We start from the raw sequence: 17223 nt of genomic DNA, 5'->3' as shown, positions 1-17223 counted from the left end.
ATTTAGTTCCGAGTTTCTGAAGAGGGCTAAGTCAGCTACAGGTGTGTTGAACAACAAGTAGTCGCAGTGTGATCAGCATGTTGAAGGATGAGAAGTCACATGTTCCTACAGTTCAGGTATGTCCAGTATTTACTCAGGAATTCACACTTAAAAATGAAATATATATATATGTAGACCAAATAGAATTGTTAATGTATTATAATGAGCTAGTACATGTTCTGCCATCAGTGATGTGTCGTAATACGTCGCGATTCGCTGCCAAATTTCTCCTGATTTTTTTACTTTTGAAAGTTCGCATGTCTGTTTCTATACACTGGAACCATACTCCTAGTTGGGTTCTTGCCAGAGACTTATATGCCCTCTCCTTTACATCCTTACTACAACCCCTAAATACCCGCATAACCATGTGCAGAGATCTGTACCCTTTATTTACAATCATATTTATGTGGTTACCCCAGTGAAGATCTATCCTAATACAAACACCTAGGTACTTACAATGATTCCCAAAGGGAACTTTCACCCCATCAATGCAGTAATTAAAACTGAGAGGACTTTTCCCGTTTATGAAACTCACAACCTGACCTTTAACCCCTTTTATCATCATACCATTGCCTACTGTCCACCTCACAACATTATTGATGTCACTTTGCAGTTGCTCACAATATTGTAACTTATTTATTACTCAGTACAGAATAAAATCATGTGCAAAGAGCCTTATCTGGATTCCACTTCTTTACACATATCATTGATATATATATAAGAAAACATAAAGGTCCAATAATACTCTCTTGAGGAATTACCCCCTTAATTATTACAGGGACAGATAAAGATTCGTCTACTCTAATTCTCTGAGTTCTGTTTTCTAGGAACTTAGCCACCCATTCAGTCTCACTTTTTTCAAGTCCAATTGCACTCATTTTTTCCAGTATCTCCCATGATCTACCCACCGCCACTGCCTGAGATGCTGTAAATTTGATCAATAGTTTTGTGACAGGTTTCGTAGGGAAAGAAAAGAGAAAAATGTGTTGTATTTGGACCGTTTTGTAGAGAAATAAAAGAAAAACATGTGGGCTTATAGAAGACAGTCGTTTGGTAATGTAACTATTATTGAACTAATTTGTAAAGGGCTATTTTCATTATTGTTGAGTGATATTTTGTAATATTGTGAAACCTTTGTAACTTGGACTTTCGGAACAAGGAGGTGTCTGCCCCTGTCGATTCTAGAAAGACGTACTACGTCTTTAAGAGTTTCGTAAGATGGAAGGTTCTCGATAAATATTTGCTTTGAAGAAAATAATAGGTCTTAATTGGTGAATCTGGGTGGCGAGAGGTAAGCTTTTGTGGTCTGATTGGTTACTGGTGATCGGGCCGGGGCTAGCTTCGCCCTTCTCGAGAGAGCGAGGAAAACTTTCGTCGTCTTTCGCTTCTCACCTGTCCAGCAAGTCGGACGCATTTCTGCGATCGTCCCACCCGGGATGGCCCGCCTTGTGTAAGCACTGTTGGTTTCATTTCCGCCTTAATTTAAATTCAATGTTTGGTTCCCTTTTCTCATAGGAATTTACCCCTACTCGCCCTGACTCGTCACTCAATTATTAAGATGCCTTAGCTTTTCAGCTGGGCCTGCCTGTTTGATTCTTGAGGTATTCCCCTTTCCTTTTAGTTTTGTAAACTGTGTCATTAATAGATAAATGTTATTTCCCTCGGGGTTTACCTCCAGTAACTTTGTGTCGCTTGATGCACGCTAGTTTTTCCTCTGTTGATTATGAGATATGCCAACCTGATTTTTAATTTGATTAATTTTATTTTGTAACGTTTGTTTTTGAAAATATATCAACAGATCAAGGGTTCACCGTTGATTTTTTTAATCTACTACCTACGTATCCTCATGGCCCGGGTAGGGTTCCCACGCCTGCTCCACATGCTTTCTTATAATCGTCAATTTACCCAACCTGATGTTCATTTGTTTTTGTTTTTGGATGCAGTTAATCTGGTGTTTTGGTTTGTGTAAAAGGTGTTAACATTCCGTATAATTCAAGTTTTCCCTTTTTCTTTACCATATGTCGTGTAACTGAATACCGGTTACAGTTTTCTTAAACCGGAAATATAAAAAAATGCATATGGATTAAAGTAAATATTTATATTACGAGGGTTGGGGGCAAAAGTCATAGGAACTATTTTTTTCTTGAAGATACCAGTCCGGTTGAAAAATGTGATATATACAGACGAAAGGACAAGGTGTTAACTACATGTATGGACAATAAATAGCACTGAAATATCGTAACACACTCATTTCTTACGGGTATACAGAGCAATATGGCCTTCCCGATGCAAGCGAACTGCAACACAGTACACATGAAGTTGACATGACAAACCTGGGCCTAAAGACCCTCAAAGTAGCCCCCTGCTACTGACACCACACGCTGCCGACGATGTGGGAGGCGCTGAATACCATTTGCCTCAGCATTTGCCGCACCATGTGTGAATCGGGTCACCTATTGGCGCATAGCATTAACAATGTCCTCTCATATTGAAAACCGCCTACCACGTAGTGGTTCCTTGATTTTTCGAATGAGATCCAAGTCACGGGGTGAAATGTCGGGAGAGGACGGTGGGTGCTCCAATTCTTCCTATCCCCAACGTCACAGTAGCTGCTCTACACACTCTGCTTTATGTGGATTTGCATTTTGCAGGATTATTGCACTGTCCACAAGATCCGGACGTTTCTCCCGAACACCACGTCGTACCTATCGCGCCAGGAAGTTCCTATAGTACTGTGCGCTCACTGTTCTGCCATGTGGAACAAAGTGGCAAACAGTGACACCCCTGACGTCATGCGCGAAGATCACCACCAATTTGACTGGGGAAGGATTCTGACGAACCTGTCTCTTTGGTGATCCAGCATGTCGCCACTCCGCAGACTGACGTTTCAGTTCTGGTTCGTATGCCCTGGCCCAAAATTCATCGATGGCGATTATTCGTGACAAGAATTGATCGCCGTCTTGTTGCCGGCGTGCAAGGTGGTCGGAGCATATTACATTGTGCACCCACCTTTGAACTTCCGTCAGTGCATGCGGTACCCACCGCGATGCGATGTTGCGCAGTTGCAGCTCATTACGCAATATCCTGTGGACTTTGCGTTTCTCGATGACACTTGCCCTCTCTAACTCCAGTAGCGTCCATTGTCTGTCTTCATCCAGGAGCTGCTGGATGACGGCACGTGCCACGTCCGTCCGCACACTGACAGGTCGTCCCGAACGTTGCTCATCACTGGTTGACACACGTCCTTGCTGAAACTTTCCTACCCACCGTGCTACTGTGCGCTATGGTAGGGCATTATTCCCGAGGGCTTCCACTAATTCACTGTGACATTCCATCGCATTTCTCCCTCGGAGAATGGCTATTTCGATGTAAGAGCGCTGCTCAACACGGGTTACTTCCATCTCGCACGACATTCACCAACTGACTGATTTCACAGCCCTCGCTGCACTACTGCCAGCTATCACAGAGTCATATGTTGTTCTGCAGACACACTATGCCTGCAGAACTTCCACACGACACATACACGTTTGTAATCCGTTCACATATCTACAAGAAAAAATAGTTGCCATGACTTTTCCCCCAGTCCTCGTGGTTCATCAATTTCTAAATGCACTTGAAGTTAATATGAAGTCTGTATTTGCAACATTGAAAGATTTGCTTACAAATGTTGAATTTTCTGGAACCAATAGAATAACCACTAGCCGCCACAGCGAAGAAATATCAACACAATTCCATAACTCTCATTTAACTACTCTCTCACCTAACTCATATATTCATATTCATATACTCATATATTCTTTAACAGCAACGAAAATTCCTTCTGAAGTACCTGTTCTAGAACTGTCTTGAAACAAGTTTTGTCGCTATGGTACAAAACTTAAGATACCTAGACATTTGAAGAATAATATACAACACATCTTTGGTATATGATGATTCCTGAGCTCACATTAACACACAACGGGAAGTTTTCTTACGCACCTTGGGAAACACGGACGGTTATTTATAGTGATAAAACATGATGTAACCTTAACCTAACTTCCGTTGGGGTTATATACACCTAACCAGAAATTTCCCGAATGACTTCGAACGCATCAAGGACTATTAACATGTCGAAAAGATCCTAACGTGTAATATATGCGCTATATGCAACGTAATTGAAACTAAATACATAACGTAGCCTACAAGACATACAAAATTATTTTCCGCTATTCACGCACAACCTGACTTGCGTCAATAATAATTGCAAAAGTTGTTAATATGAACAAAGAGATTGGTGGAGATAAGTTTAAATTTCATTATGGTATTAAAGTGTAATAATGGGTCAAATACTGAGTGTGTATAGTGCAGTGATTGTTCCTTCATTTTTCTATTTGCCTAGGGCCTATTCTCATTTCCGTTACAGAATCGGTCCCAACCCCTGACGGATAATAGAGTTCCTTCTGTAGTAGAAAACCGGACTTTCTATCTGCATCAGTCAGTAGTTCAAACATCTTAATTTCTCGCTGTAGAAGATTTGGAGCAGCTGGTAAGAGACGGTCTCTATTTCAGTACTACTCCACATTAAGCACTCGAACAACTAAGTGAAATGACAACACTCTAAACAATCTATCTCATGGTAATCAAAAAATACATCAAAGTTGGTGCTCCGTTCGAAGATGGACGGCGCACATTAATTGTTGTAATGGCATGGAAATATACATTGGATCCAGGAGAATGAAGTTAATACGGCATATAAAAAGAACAGACTGAAGTTCATTGAAAATTTTCGTCATCCTAACTAGGGTTGTGCACGATATCCTGTTTCGGAACACCATGCCGATGCACTCTTATGTTCCGCTATGTCCGAACACCAAGTATCAATTGTTCCGAAACATTCTCAAGCGAGACGGAGACACTGACTCGCTGTCCCATCAGAAGCGCTAATATGCACTGCCCTTCGCCTACTGATTGACTGTGCAGTGGGCGCACGAGACGCGGGACTGTAACTGCGCAGTAGAGAGAACTTCGAGAGGCAACATTACATGTTCCGCGCCAGCGGGAATGTGCCTGTACCGAACTTGCTGTGTGGATGGTGTGTGCCAGTGTGTAGTTGTGGCCAAGTCCAGCATAAAGCTGCACGGAACGTGAACAAACAGTCTGAACACTGAAATTCGCGCCCAATAATCACGTTTAAGGGCTGCTTTTAGGTTAAGATTTTTCCGGTCAATATGAAATACACATAACACGGTTACAATGGCAGTACAGGTGTTTAAAAGTAACTAATTCAGTCATATTTTCACCAGTTGTAATCGGCCTGTATTGTGAGTAATTAGGGCCAGGATAAATCTTCACGGCACGTGAGAAAGCAGTCGGAACTCTGAATGAAATACGCACCCAAAAATCATGTCTAAATTTTCTTTTTAGGATAAGAATATTTTAATTCATTCTGAAATACACCTGTCACAATTACACTGGCAGTACATGTGTTTACAAACGTCACAATGCTATTTTCTTCAATTAAAAGTATACTCGCACAGTTGAAGAAACATTCGTCAGTACTCTGTTCACGTACACAATATACAAGCGGAACACGAAAATAATAATTAACCCATACAAGGGAAACACGAAGAGAAAAATTAAACACTATATACAAAGATTAAAAATACAACTATGAAAGCAGAACATGAAAATAAAAACTGTGGGATGTTTAAGTTTGAAATGTCTTGTCATTGTGCCGGTTGAAGATCCCTTTGCAGACAAAATAGAACATAAATTGCATTTCACTCTGTCCGGCTTTCTTCTAGTAAAAATGTCCTGAACAGGACTCCGATGACACATTATGCAAAGTTTACCGTCTTCCGTACGGTTTAATTACTTTCGTGCTGTATGCTCTTTGCACTTCGAATTCATTCCCTCTCAACTTCCATTTACCTTCTTCAACATCTCGAAAATTTCCCTCAACACTTTCTCGGGGTTTGATGTTAAAAATTAACTTGGACTTTAAGGATACTTTTAAGCCCAAGAAAAATATAGGTCATCGCTTTGGAATTAGAAATATAGCTGGATGAAAATATTGTTGTACTTTCGTGGTGTTGTGCTCTCGGCACTTCGCCGTTCATTTCTCTCAGCTTCCATTTACATTCTTTAATATTTCGAAAATTTCCCTCAACACTTTCTCGGGGATTGATGTTAAAAATTAATTTGGACTTTAAGGGAACGTTTAAGCCCGAGAAAAATATAGGTCATCGCTTTTGAATTAAAGATATAACTGGATGAAAAAATGTTTACACTCCAGCACAGGGCGGCACACAGCCGGTATCGACAGTCAGACACAGCCAAGGCCAACTAGTCCATCTAGTGCGGCCTTCGACACAGCACGTTCGGTACAGGCACATTCCAGCTGACGCGGAGCATGTCATGTTGCCTCTCGAAGTTCTCTCTACTACGCAGTTACAGTCCTGTGTCCCATGTGCCGGCACTCTGTACCGGAACACTCCGCCTCAAGCTCCTAATTTTGCGGAACAACTGAATGTTCCGGTCTGCCCAACACTAATCCTAACGTAAATACGATCGCTGCTGTATCAAGTTGATCATATTGCATGAAGGTATCGTCCGAACAAATGAGGTGTTATAACAAAATATCTAATAAACGAATATTTGGTCATCGTTTGATAATAAATACATATTTAGATTTACTGGAAAAACTTCCTTTAATTGATCAGAAATCTAAATAAGTGAAGTGAAGCAGAATAATTATCTCCATCGATATATCAGACATTAACATAATACTCCCAACCAAAAGAATAGTCTAAAATAATCTTAAAGAATAGGAGAATTAAGTTTAAATGCTTCAAACATATTTCATTTTATGCCTTCGCTTTCTGAAAATAGTTCGACTCATTCTATAAATCCGTTCTCTGTTCGCCCGTTAATCTTTTGTAAGTACATTATGACAAATATATTAATACGCTTCATGATGAGAAACAATTGAAACATGACAACGTTGACTAAAATAATAAAGAACCAACCTAAGCAGAAAATAACGATGGTGGAAAAGAAAACAATGCATAAATAATACACAAGTGATGACTACAAATCCAAGCGTATAATAAACTTCAAATGCGCAAGGGTATCCTTTATTGCAATGGTAATATCATTCGTAATTCTTTACCACTATTATTAATACGTGGCAGTAGATTTTATAAATGGACTTGGACAGTTCACATACAGGAACGTACAGTTCATACGTACTATTCAGTCATATTAGTCAAAGCTTATTGGGTTGTAACTGACGTACCACATGGTAACTTACAAATAACCATCTCACGAATATGGCTTCAAATTTTTTCTGAAAAATAAATTCACAAATACAAGTACACGTAACAAATGAACGTTCATGTTAACCATCTTTAAAATTGGCAATCATCAGCATATCAAATTCACAATATGAAGACATATACGTTGCATCATCACTTTAAACGTACGGGGTCGGGGATTTTATTTTGCATTAGTTGATTCCTATGGCTCGTGGGCTGGCTGTTTGTGTCGTATCCATCATTAGAAATCATCCTATCTAGGGTCTCATCCTCACAGGCGCGCAGGTCGCCTATAGGGTATCAACTCGAAAGACCTGCACCAGGCCTCCGCGGAGGCCACACACCATCATCACTTTAAATGAGTAGAAGAGTGCCTCGACTCTTTAAATCGCATGTGCTCCATAATCTAAGACACTGAATGTCCAAATTCCTTACACGAACAGTACAACATCCAGTATATGCGATAACATCATCGCTATGGATAATTGCATCCACAAATATCACATTACAAATCATAAACCATCACAGTAGGAATACATAATGAATCAGTGCCAATCATTACTCTCGATAAAAACACACACAAAATCATAGCACCCAAAATATTTATCAAGTTATTTTTATTTGACCGTAGAGATGATATTATTGAAATCATCATTATCAGTTTGTCTCCAATAACAATTCGAATTGAAAGTGGGATTCACTAAGCATGAGTTTCTAACATTTCGCACCACGAGGTTTCGTAAGTTAATGAGATACGACCATAATTTACAACCATCAAATAAATCAACACTTGAAGTAACAATCACGTAAATTTTGGCTATCCACTAAATTTTAGACTATTAGACAATTGATGTTCAGATAGATTATTAGTTTCAACATCCTCCTTCATAGTTGTAATTAACATATTTGACTATCATCAAGACATCAAAATTATTTAAATAGTTTGCGATATAATTGCATAGAACAACAACACGTAACTTGAAAAATTATATCCTGAAGATAATATTTGACGAAGCTTAAGCTTAACAAAATTAACCATGGCATTACAACTCAGCTATGTGATTGGCATTATTTTACATTGTAATTGTTGCATAGATGGTTAAATCTTCTAATTTTCCTTTTTACTAATAATAAATACATTTCCACTTAGCTAATTTTCCATGTAGTGCTGGAATATGATTTTCCACTGGACTGATGCATGGCGTGTTGAATTTACCATACTGGTTTGTGCCGGTGTCGGCTCCCCTTTAAGCTGCCATGGTGCTGGTTTCGAAATTGGTGGTGATATCCACGTTAGATCGCGATTATCCCATTTGAAGAAATTTTGTAATATCCAAATATCCTTCAGGGTGTAGTAGGTTCTTCAATTTTGAAAGTAGTCTCCTCGAAATATCTGAAACTTTTAAAATATATTTTAGGACGGGTCCAAATGAGTGTAAGCCATGTGCAAAATTAAGCAGTATCGTCCCTAACTTATGCTCATCCAGACGAAATCTGCCTTCGGAGCATGTAGAAATAGGTCGGCTGGCATCTCAATAATAGGTGGGAACGAATGTAATATCGCATATTCATTTGTATGAGGTGTGAGGTCACATGATCTCTGAGCAATCGAAAGGGTCTCTTGAATTACTTGTTATATCAACCCAAGTATTTTATCACACGCACTTGCCGGTAAAAAATATATTTTAATTTAAGAAATTATTGTGTTCATCACTACTGAAATACTTTCAATTTCACGTTTTACTTTACATACGCATGTTCATGTCATCATTCATCCGGCCTCGATACGCAGTCTTCGAATTTCTTTCAAGTTAATGCTTGCTCTTTTCGTGTTTAAAAATACCTGTTTCTCGCAAGGTACATACACACCTGATTCGTTATCGACGGAAGCTGATGAATATAAGGAAGGTCACTGGGGACACATGGATAAAGATATACAATATATGGTCAGACTCAGGGAGGACATTTCATTTGGAGCGTCGAACGCAATTCCGAGATGTGCTCCTCTTACCTCCGCCAACAAGTGAAAATCAAAATTCCCTTTTTGAGGGTTAATTTAGCAGGCAGTGGTTGGGATTACACATGCAGTTGTGCGCGGTACAGCAAATTCATAACGCAACACGGTTATCGTTGCGCGCGAAGGGAACTTGATCGCACGGCAGGTAATAGGGATTGTTAGACAAAAATTTGTTGAGTTTCTTTCGCATTGAACGAGATTTTTGATCCAGTATGCCACGTCATAAACTGTGTCTTGCGCCGGGATGTCAGGGATACGCTTACAGTTTAAAAAGTACAGCACTTTTTAGGTTTCCAAAGGACTCTGCTAGGTAAGTGAGTTTTATTTAAGATACAATTTAAGAATAATTTTGAAGTCGATTACAATATTCAGGGGTCAAGTTATTTCGTACATTGAATTGAAAATAATTCTGATAAATTCTCTGAAGACAATATGTACTATCTTCAAGTCTACGTTGTTTAGGTGCCGCACATGGGTCCAAAATTGTGGAAATAGGGAACTATTGCATCTCCCTGTGAAGAAGCTTTATGACATGAGATATCTCTGTGGAAAGCATTTCCAGCCACAGCATTTCTTTGATAAATTTCGTAGAAAACTGCACAGAAATGCTGTACATACTACATTCAGTGGGAGTGCTATTAGTGTACAGGAAATATTTGTGTTTGACCGCATGGCATATGAGTGTGTTGATGCTGGACAGGGATCACCTGTCGACAGTGGTAAGTGTTCTCATGTATGTAGTGTGCTTTATAAGGTTGAATGGGGAAAGCATGGTAGACGTTTGAACATGAAGATAAATTCTGTACATTTCAGGAAAACAATCGCCACATGCTGTTTAGCCCAAACAAGCAACGAGAGCGGACGTGCCGTGGCGAGTGTGCCGGCTGAGAAGAGTGTAGTAGAGGAGGGAGTGGACGGGTTAGCCGAAGTGTGACAAGGAAGATGTCCGGTTTAGAGCAGTTTAGAGTCACTGTACGAAGATGTCAAGGAAGAATAAGAGAATAACCAGAAGAAAAGACGATGAAGTGGAGATAGTCTGAACGGGGAGTTGCTGTTGGTGGCAGCGGTGGTCTTAGTTCTATTGGTGACTGGGGGCATAGAAGTAAATCCAGGCACTCAGAGCAGTGGAAACATGAGCTGGGAGGATATGGAAGCTATAAGGAAGATAGTTGAGGAAGTAATGGAGGAGCTCTGCCCGTTTGAGCAGCTTAAATGGGATGTTGCAGGAGCAATTTAGGAGTATGAAAAGGCGCGGTAATGGATCCAGGAGAACATGAAGGAAACTAGAACAAAAATGGAAAGCAGAGACAGGGAAATTGTATCACTAAGGGAGAAAATAAAAACTTCGGCAGAGGAGGTGATGAACTCGAAGCAAGAAATAGCAGACGACAGTCAAGAACGTAGAAAAAATAAATATTTATTTACGGTGTGAAGGAAGAGAAAACAGAAGCTAAGTCGGACATCATTCATAAAGTGGTATATATTGTTCAACTTAAACAGAAAATCAACATCACCGAGGTTGATATAGACGATGTTGTGGGAGTAGGAAAGGTGATGGGGAGCAGACCAAAAAAGGTGACGCTGCTATCCACATTGATGGCGGGCGCTGGAAATATGCTGGGTGATAAAATGTGGATTAAAAGGGATATAGGAATAGACGGGAATGAGAACTACAAGATTCTAAGGAAACATATCTAGTGATAGCATTGTTGCAATTGTTCAGGTCGCATATCAAAGGCCAGATTCTTGTAGTGACCAATGGGAAATGAACGCGGAGGTGGTTGGTGTCCAAACTCAAGGTAGGGGAAATGGGTATGGAAGTGAGAGTGAAAGAAAGGCAGGTTTCAGGAAACAGTCCCGGAGAAAACGGTCCTGGTGATAAAGGTCAATAGGAGGCTGTATGTTGATGGAAAAAATCGATGAGACATTAAAGGATATGAGAAGGTGGGGAGTGGAGCTGGCAGGTGGTACAAGATATAGTGAAAGTGAAGATATGTGTGAGAGGGCGAAGAGAAGAGAGACTATGGCTAAAGGGAAAAGTACCGAGTGAGTTGGCCGTGGGCGTAGAGGCGCGCGGCTGTGAGCTTGCATCCGGGAGAAGGTTGGGTTCGAATCCCACCGTCGGCAGCCCTGAAGATGGTTTTTCGTGGTTTCCCATTTTCACACCAGGTAAATGCTGGGACTGTACCTTAATTAAGGCCACGGCCGCTTCCTTCCATCTCCTAGGCCTTTCCTATCCCATCGTCGCCATAAGACCTATCTGTGTCGGTGCGACGTAAAACCCCTAGCAAAAAGGGAAAATCGTAAGTCTAAAGGACCTGTGGGATAAGAAAAGCAATAGTGAGGATGGCATAGTAACAAGAAGTAAGAAATCTAAGTAATATGTTTGAATGATAAGAGAGGCAGTGTAGTGAAGTGTAGGGAGGAAAGATGGATGAGTTGGTAGTAAGTTAGTGATGATCTGTTTATTTGTTAAATGTATGTCAATTGCAATTGTAATTGTAATATATAGCCAGCATGGTCTGGTACATGATTAGGAGATGAGTTTGGTAATTTAAATTAAGGTTGCCTGGATTCTAAATGGTAATTGATTGTGCTTAATGGTGGCTGAAGATTGGTCATAGAGTGATCAGAGTAATTATGTTTGAATGATAAGAGAGGAAATGAATTTAGATGGTAATTATGGATGATTTTAACAAGTTAATGGTGGAGCTGTGTCTTTGTTAACTGTATGATGATTTTTTAACAAGTTCATGGTGGAGCTGTGTCTCTGTTAACTGTATGCCAATTGTAATTGATATGTATAGGGAGCTTGATATGGTAGATTGTTAAGAGAAGGGTTACGGTAATGTAAGTGAGTATGTCCTGGAATTTAAATGTTTGTTGATTGTGCTTAGGAGTGTTTTGGAGGTTGGTCATAGAGTGAACAGAGTTATTATGTTTGAATGATAAGAGATGTAGTGAAGTGTAGTTGGTAATTATGAAAGACTAGGGTGGGTAATAAAGATATGTATGTATGTATGTATGTATGTATGTATGTATGTATGTACATAATTATGAATGACTTTTGAGCAAGTTAATCTTGGATAGGTGTATTTGTTAACTGGTTGTAAATTGAAAATGAAATGTATAGTGAGCTTGATATGATATATGGTTAGGAAAGGGAAGGAAGTATGCTCAATGAGGGTTAGTAAGAATTTATAGGTGGTTGCAGGTTGGTCATAGAGTGATCAGAGTTATGTGAATTATAAGGGAACGTTAGAGTGATTATGGTTGATTGAGAAGACATTGTTTTTAAGAGGTTGAGGTGAAGCTTGTTGAAGTAATGATGTTTGGCTGAAAGGTGGATGGAGGCTGGTTATAGAGAGATCGGGAGTTACTTGAATTATATGTGAACGTAAGAGTAATTACGTTTGTTCGAGAAGACGTTGTTTTGGAGGTGAAATTAGGTAATGCTGTCTGGCAATAAGGAAGTAGTTCATGTGGTAAATGCAATGTGTGGGGTTTGTGGCGCACCAGCATGCCAGGTGTTGTAACGTGATGGCTGGCTCAGCAAACCTGACGAGGTCAAGAGACAGGGCAATAGCTGAGTTGGAATGTGCTAGATTTGCGAGACCAGCCAAGAGAGTGGTGAAGGTCTTTCGCCTTCTGGTGCCGCACTGCCGATATTTTATTTTATGTTTAATATTTTTATTCAGCTGCCATATTGCCATGGCTAACGGATCTTCGGAATTGAGTTGACCGTTGGCCACTTGTTTCTAATTACTATATTGTTTTGTTTTAGGTTTGCTTATCTTTATTTATTTGTTATTTGTTTGCTAAGTTATGTAAGGAGAACTTGTTTAGGCTTTGAGATTCCACAGGGTCAAACATGGAGGCAAACTCTGTACAGACTCTTTGAAATAAAGAAATAAACAATCGCCACGTGGGATAGAACCATTCAGTGGAGTGGTTTCTTCCAATCCTGGATACTCCAATAGGATTCAAATCCAGCAGGGTATGTATGTTGATGAATTTTAATCAGCAGTGTATTGTAATTGCATTTGGATTCTTTTTCTATTGGATCTCTGTTGATGTGATGTAACCTTCATTCAGTGAACAGAAGAAAATGTATGGTTAAACTATTTTATTCAACAAGGCAATTAAATTTGTATTCTTCTTGTTTGATATTATCAAATACAGTAGAGACAATACGCGACACTTACGGATTTAGCATTGCTAAAATGGGAGACACTTCGACGCTGGCGCTCCTAGTGACTTGACCTGAAAATATCGCTCTAAATTCAAATATAAATGGAAATGTATATACGGAAATGGATAAATAAATTACGTCTAGAAAGAAAGTGTTTCTGAGATGTTCACTTCGAAGTTGCTAAAGCAATTCTGGATAAATGGATGAAGAATTATTTAAAAGGTTATTATTCAAAGACTGAAATTAGACATATCAACGAGAAGTGAAATGTACTGCTGTGAGATGGCTTGATCTTTCATTTATGCATTCCTTTTTTAGCTTTAGCATTCCTGCCTGAGCTCTTACGGTTGGATTTGTCTTTTTTCTCATTTGAAAACATTGTATCATCACATTAAGACACTTGTCAATAAAAATATCGGCACATTCCTTACACATATGATGCAATGAATTAACATTTAATAGCTGGACAATTTTCCTCTTAACATAAAGCCTACTAACAGAAAGATAATCTATTAAATCCTGGCTTTAATCTGAGAAGAGGGATAAAAGAAAGAAAAGTATGAAAATGTTGTCGATAGTGATGCTTTGAGGAATAATTACGTACAATTAGAGTAAAAATGTAACATACCCTTGGCTGTATAGTCGAGGATTTTTAAAGTCGCTGGCCTGGAAATGACCTGCACAGATCTTATAATTCTTATATAAGCGTAACGTCCCTTCTTTATTGTACACCTTATCCAAATCGCTTCTGTGACATTTCAAACCCCACAGATCACACCTACAACAACACTTCGGTATTGAAGGTTAACTGCTGCACTATACAATAAAATATGCGTATTACATTTTAAGCCAGTTAAAATATGGGTCGAGCAGGTCAGAAGATTATGACGTATTATAAAAATCTCTGTCACTGGAAGAATATATATGCAAACACAATATTACTTACATGTTCTTGTCACGAGGGAACCTGAAGAACGACGGCGCATTCTTCTCTACTTCATAGTTACTGCAGCCAAACACAGCACATACCTTTCCCCTCATGTTGAGTGGAGACATCAAGGAATGACACACGCTACTATTTAATTATGTCAACTCACTGAAAACGCATAAATAACACCAAAAACTTCACACAAAAATGCACGTGCTCTTATGACATAATCAGTAGTTTTCAGGTCTACTCGCTAGAGAGAGCTCCAATAGCTGTCCCCCGATATCTCTCTCAGTGTCGCGTATTGTCTCTACTGTATTTGATATGATTTTACTTTGAATTTTATAGGACATCTATCTTCTGTCGTGGAAGCCAGTTTGATTGATGTTGAACATTGTTATCAACGTCAACTTCCTACTAAGAGTACAGAGAAACCATTCAACGAAGTGGTTTCTTCACCTCCTGGGCTTTCAAATCTGCAGAAAAAACTGCAGGGTAAGTATTCCTAACTCTTTAGTCAGGAATGTAAATCATTTCCTTTCCTTTTATTCTGAATTTTGTATGTTGTGATGTTACCTTTATTTCATAGGACATTCAGCTTCCTCACACCTTCCAGGATTTGCTGTCCTTGGTGGCAGTGTGAGTGAGGGAGAACATTAGGTTCGTTCCAACACGAGTCCCTGACCGTCCGACGCATGCGCAGTTGAGACAAAGCGTTCCAACACACACCAAACCAATCCTGGACTGATGTACGTACTCAAAATCGGCGTTCCAACACATCTCAAACTGCAGTTCCTGACCGCCAGAACTCGTCCTCAGCCTGTGGCATGAACCGGTAGTATGGACATGCGCAACGGAATACTTGCACGAGAGAGGAAACTCACTGGACAGACCACGTGCATTTCCACTCCTGTTCTCTTCCTTGTTCTTCTCACGTGTGGTTTGTTAATTTTGCCATGACCTCTAAGCGGTGTTAGTGAATTCTCTTAAGGTACTTGTGAATTGTAAATTGTGAATTGTAAATAAGTAAAAAATTAGTAAATAATAAATTAGTTATAATTGGTAAATAACTAATTAATAAATACGCAATAAAAATGGAAAGGTATGAGGGTTTCGTTGAATCCTTATCCAGTGAAGGTGAGTTGGGTATGCAGTTAGCAGCGCCAAGAAAGCGAGAAAATTATTTGCGTAAATTTTATTGTTGCTAGTGGAATTCTCGAGGTTCTTTCTAATCGCGTCATTCTGATTTCACTATCCAAACTCAGTAGTGATTATTCTAGTTGTTTTTTCTAATGGTAGAAAATGACAGGGTCACGGCCACATAAAAGTTAATTAGTAATTTAAAACTTGATACAGTAGGTAATCCTGGTACATCAAAATGGAAACCTACTTACCACTTGTTCTACTGCTTTCCCCTCACCCTATTGGGGCCTGGGAGTGAACTCTGTTGCACATATTGTGGAGGGATGTATTTGCTATTACGTGTTTCTCCGTTGGTTGGTTGGTTGGTTGGTTGGTTGGTTGGTTGGTTGGTTGGTTGGTTGGTTGGTTGGTTGCTTGGCTGGCTGGTTGGTAGTGAGTTGTGTGTCTATGAAGAGCATGTATTGAGACGAACACAAACGCCCATTTCCCGCGTTCGTGAAATTAACCAAACCTGGTCAGGAATTAAACCCACGACTTTGCAAGTGTACTTATTTTTATACCGAGTGAGTTGGACGCGCAGCTGTGAGCTTGCATTCAGGAGATAGTGGATTCGAACCCCACTGTCGGCAGCCATGAAGATGGTTTTCTGTGGTTTCTCCATTTTTACACCAGGTAAATGCTGGGGCTGTACCATAATTAAGGCCACGGTCGCTTCCTTCCCACTCCTAGCCCTTTCCTATCCCATCGTCGCCATGACCTATCTGTATTGGTGCGACGTAATGCAACTTGTAAATTTATTTTTACGTTTGAAAAAATGTGCCAATATCAGCTGTTCCCTTTGACAGTATTTTCTGCCGAGTATTGGAAGCTGAAAACGTTTATTTTCTTCCTTACATCCTGAACCATTGTCTCCTTTAATATTATTCGCTCTCTCTCTCTGTATTTCCTTAATCGCAAATATTTAGATATCTATAAACATTTATGTTTCATCCAAGTTCTTTTATCAAAGATTATAAAATTTATTTGATCCAAGTTACTTAAATCATAGTTCCTTAATAGTGAAGTACAGACCTAGGGCTTGGAGGCAGATATCTCTCCCTAACCAATTAAAACAAGTATAAATCATGTGTGTGTGTGTGTATTTTATACTTTATTAATCTTTAAAATACTTGTTGTACCGTGTTCTATATATATTGAATTTCATCAGTATTTCAGTAATTTACCCTTTTTCGTACGAATTTGAAGACAACTAAACAGGGCAAGGTAATACCAAATACACGCCAAACGCTTTGTTTACACGTCAGATTGCTATCCAGGAAGTGTTCCAACACGATCAAGTTCGGGACCAGCCGTTGACCAATACCAAACCGGCGCATGCGCACAGGGCGATGCTTGAATCCGCCGGTGACCGTCAGAAACTAGCGTGTTGGAACGAACCGATTGTCATCTTCAACTTTCTACTGAATGTAGGGAGAAATCATTCAATGAAGTGGTTTCATCGACTCCAGGACCCTCCAATTTGCAGAAAAGGCCGCAGGGTATGTGTGATTCAATAGTGTTATTACATCTGGATTCTTTGTTTTTGTACTGAAGTTCGTTTGATGTGATG

The 17223-nt window shown here is 39.6% G+C and overlaps 1 protein-coding gene across 2 annotated transcripts in view; it reads left to right on the top strand.

Annotated features, from left to right (window-relative positions):
- Positions 1-15545, top strand: part of LOC136876461 (RNA-binding protein 45) — a 279414-nt gene extending 263869 nt beyond the window's left edge. For both annotated transcript variants that reach the window (XR_010860594.2, XR_010860595.2), the window contains exons 11-12: positions 14820-14966; positions 15061-15545. The gene's annotated coding sequence lies outside the window, so the exon portion shown is untranslated. The remainder of the gene's footprint in view (positions 1-14819; positions 14967-15060) is intronic.
- Positions 15546-17223: the final 1678 nt, after the last annotated feature.

The sequence above is a fragment of the Anabrus simplex genome, chromosome 6 (assembly GCF_040414725.1).
Source record: "Anabrus simplex isolate iqAnaSimp1 chromosome 6, ASM4041472v1, whole genome shotgun sequence".
NCBI lineage: Eukaryota > Metazoa > Arthropoda > Insecta > Orthoptera > Tettigoniidae > Anabrus > Anabrus simplex.
This window is presented reverse-complemented; position numbering and strand designations above follow the sequence as displayed.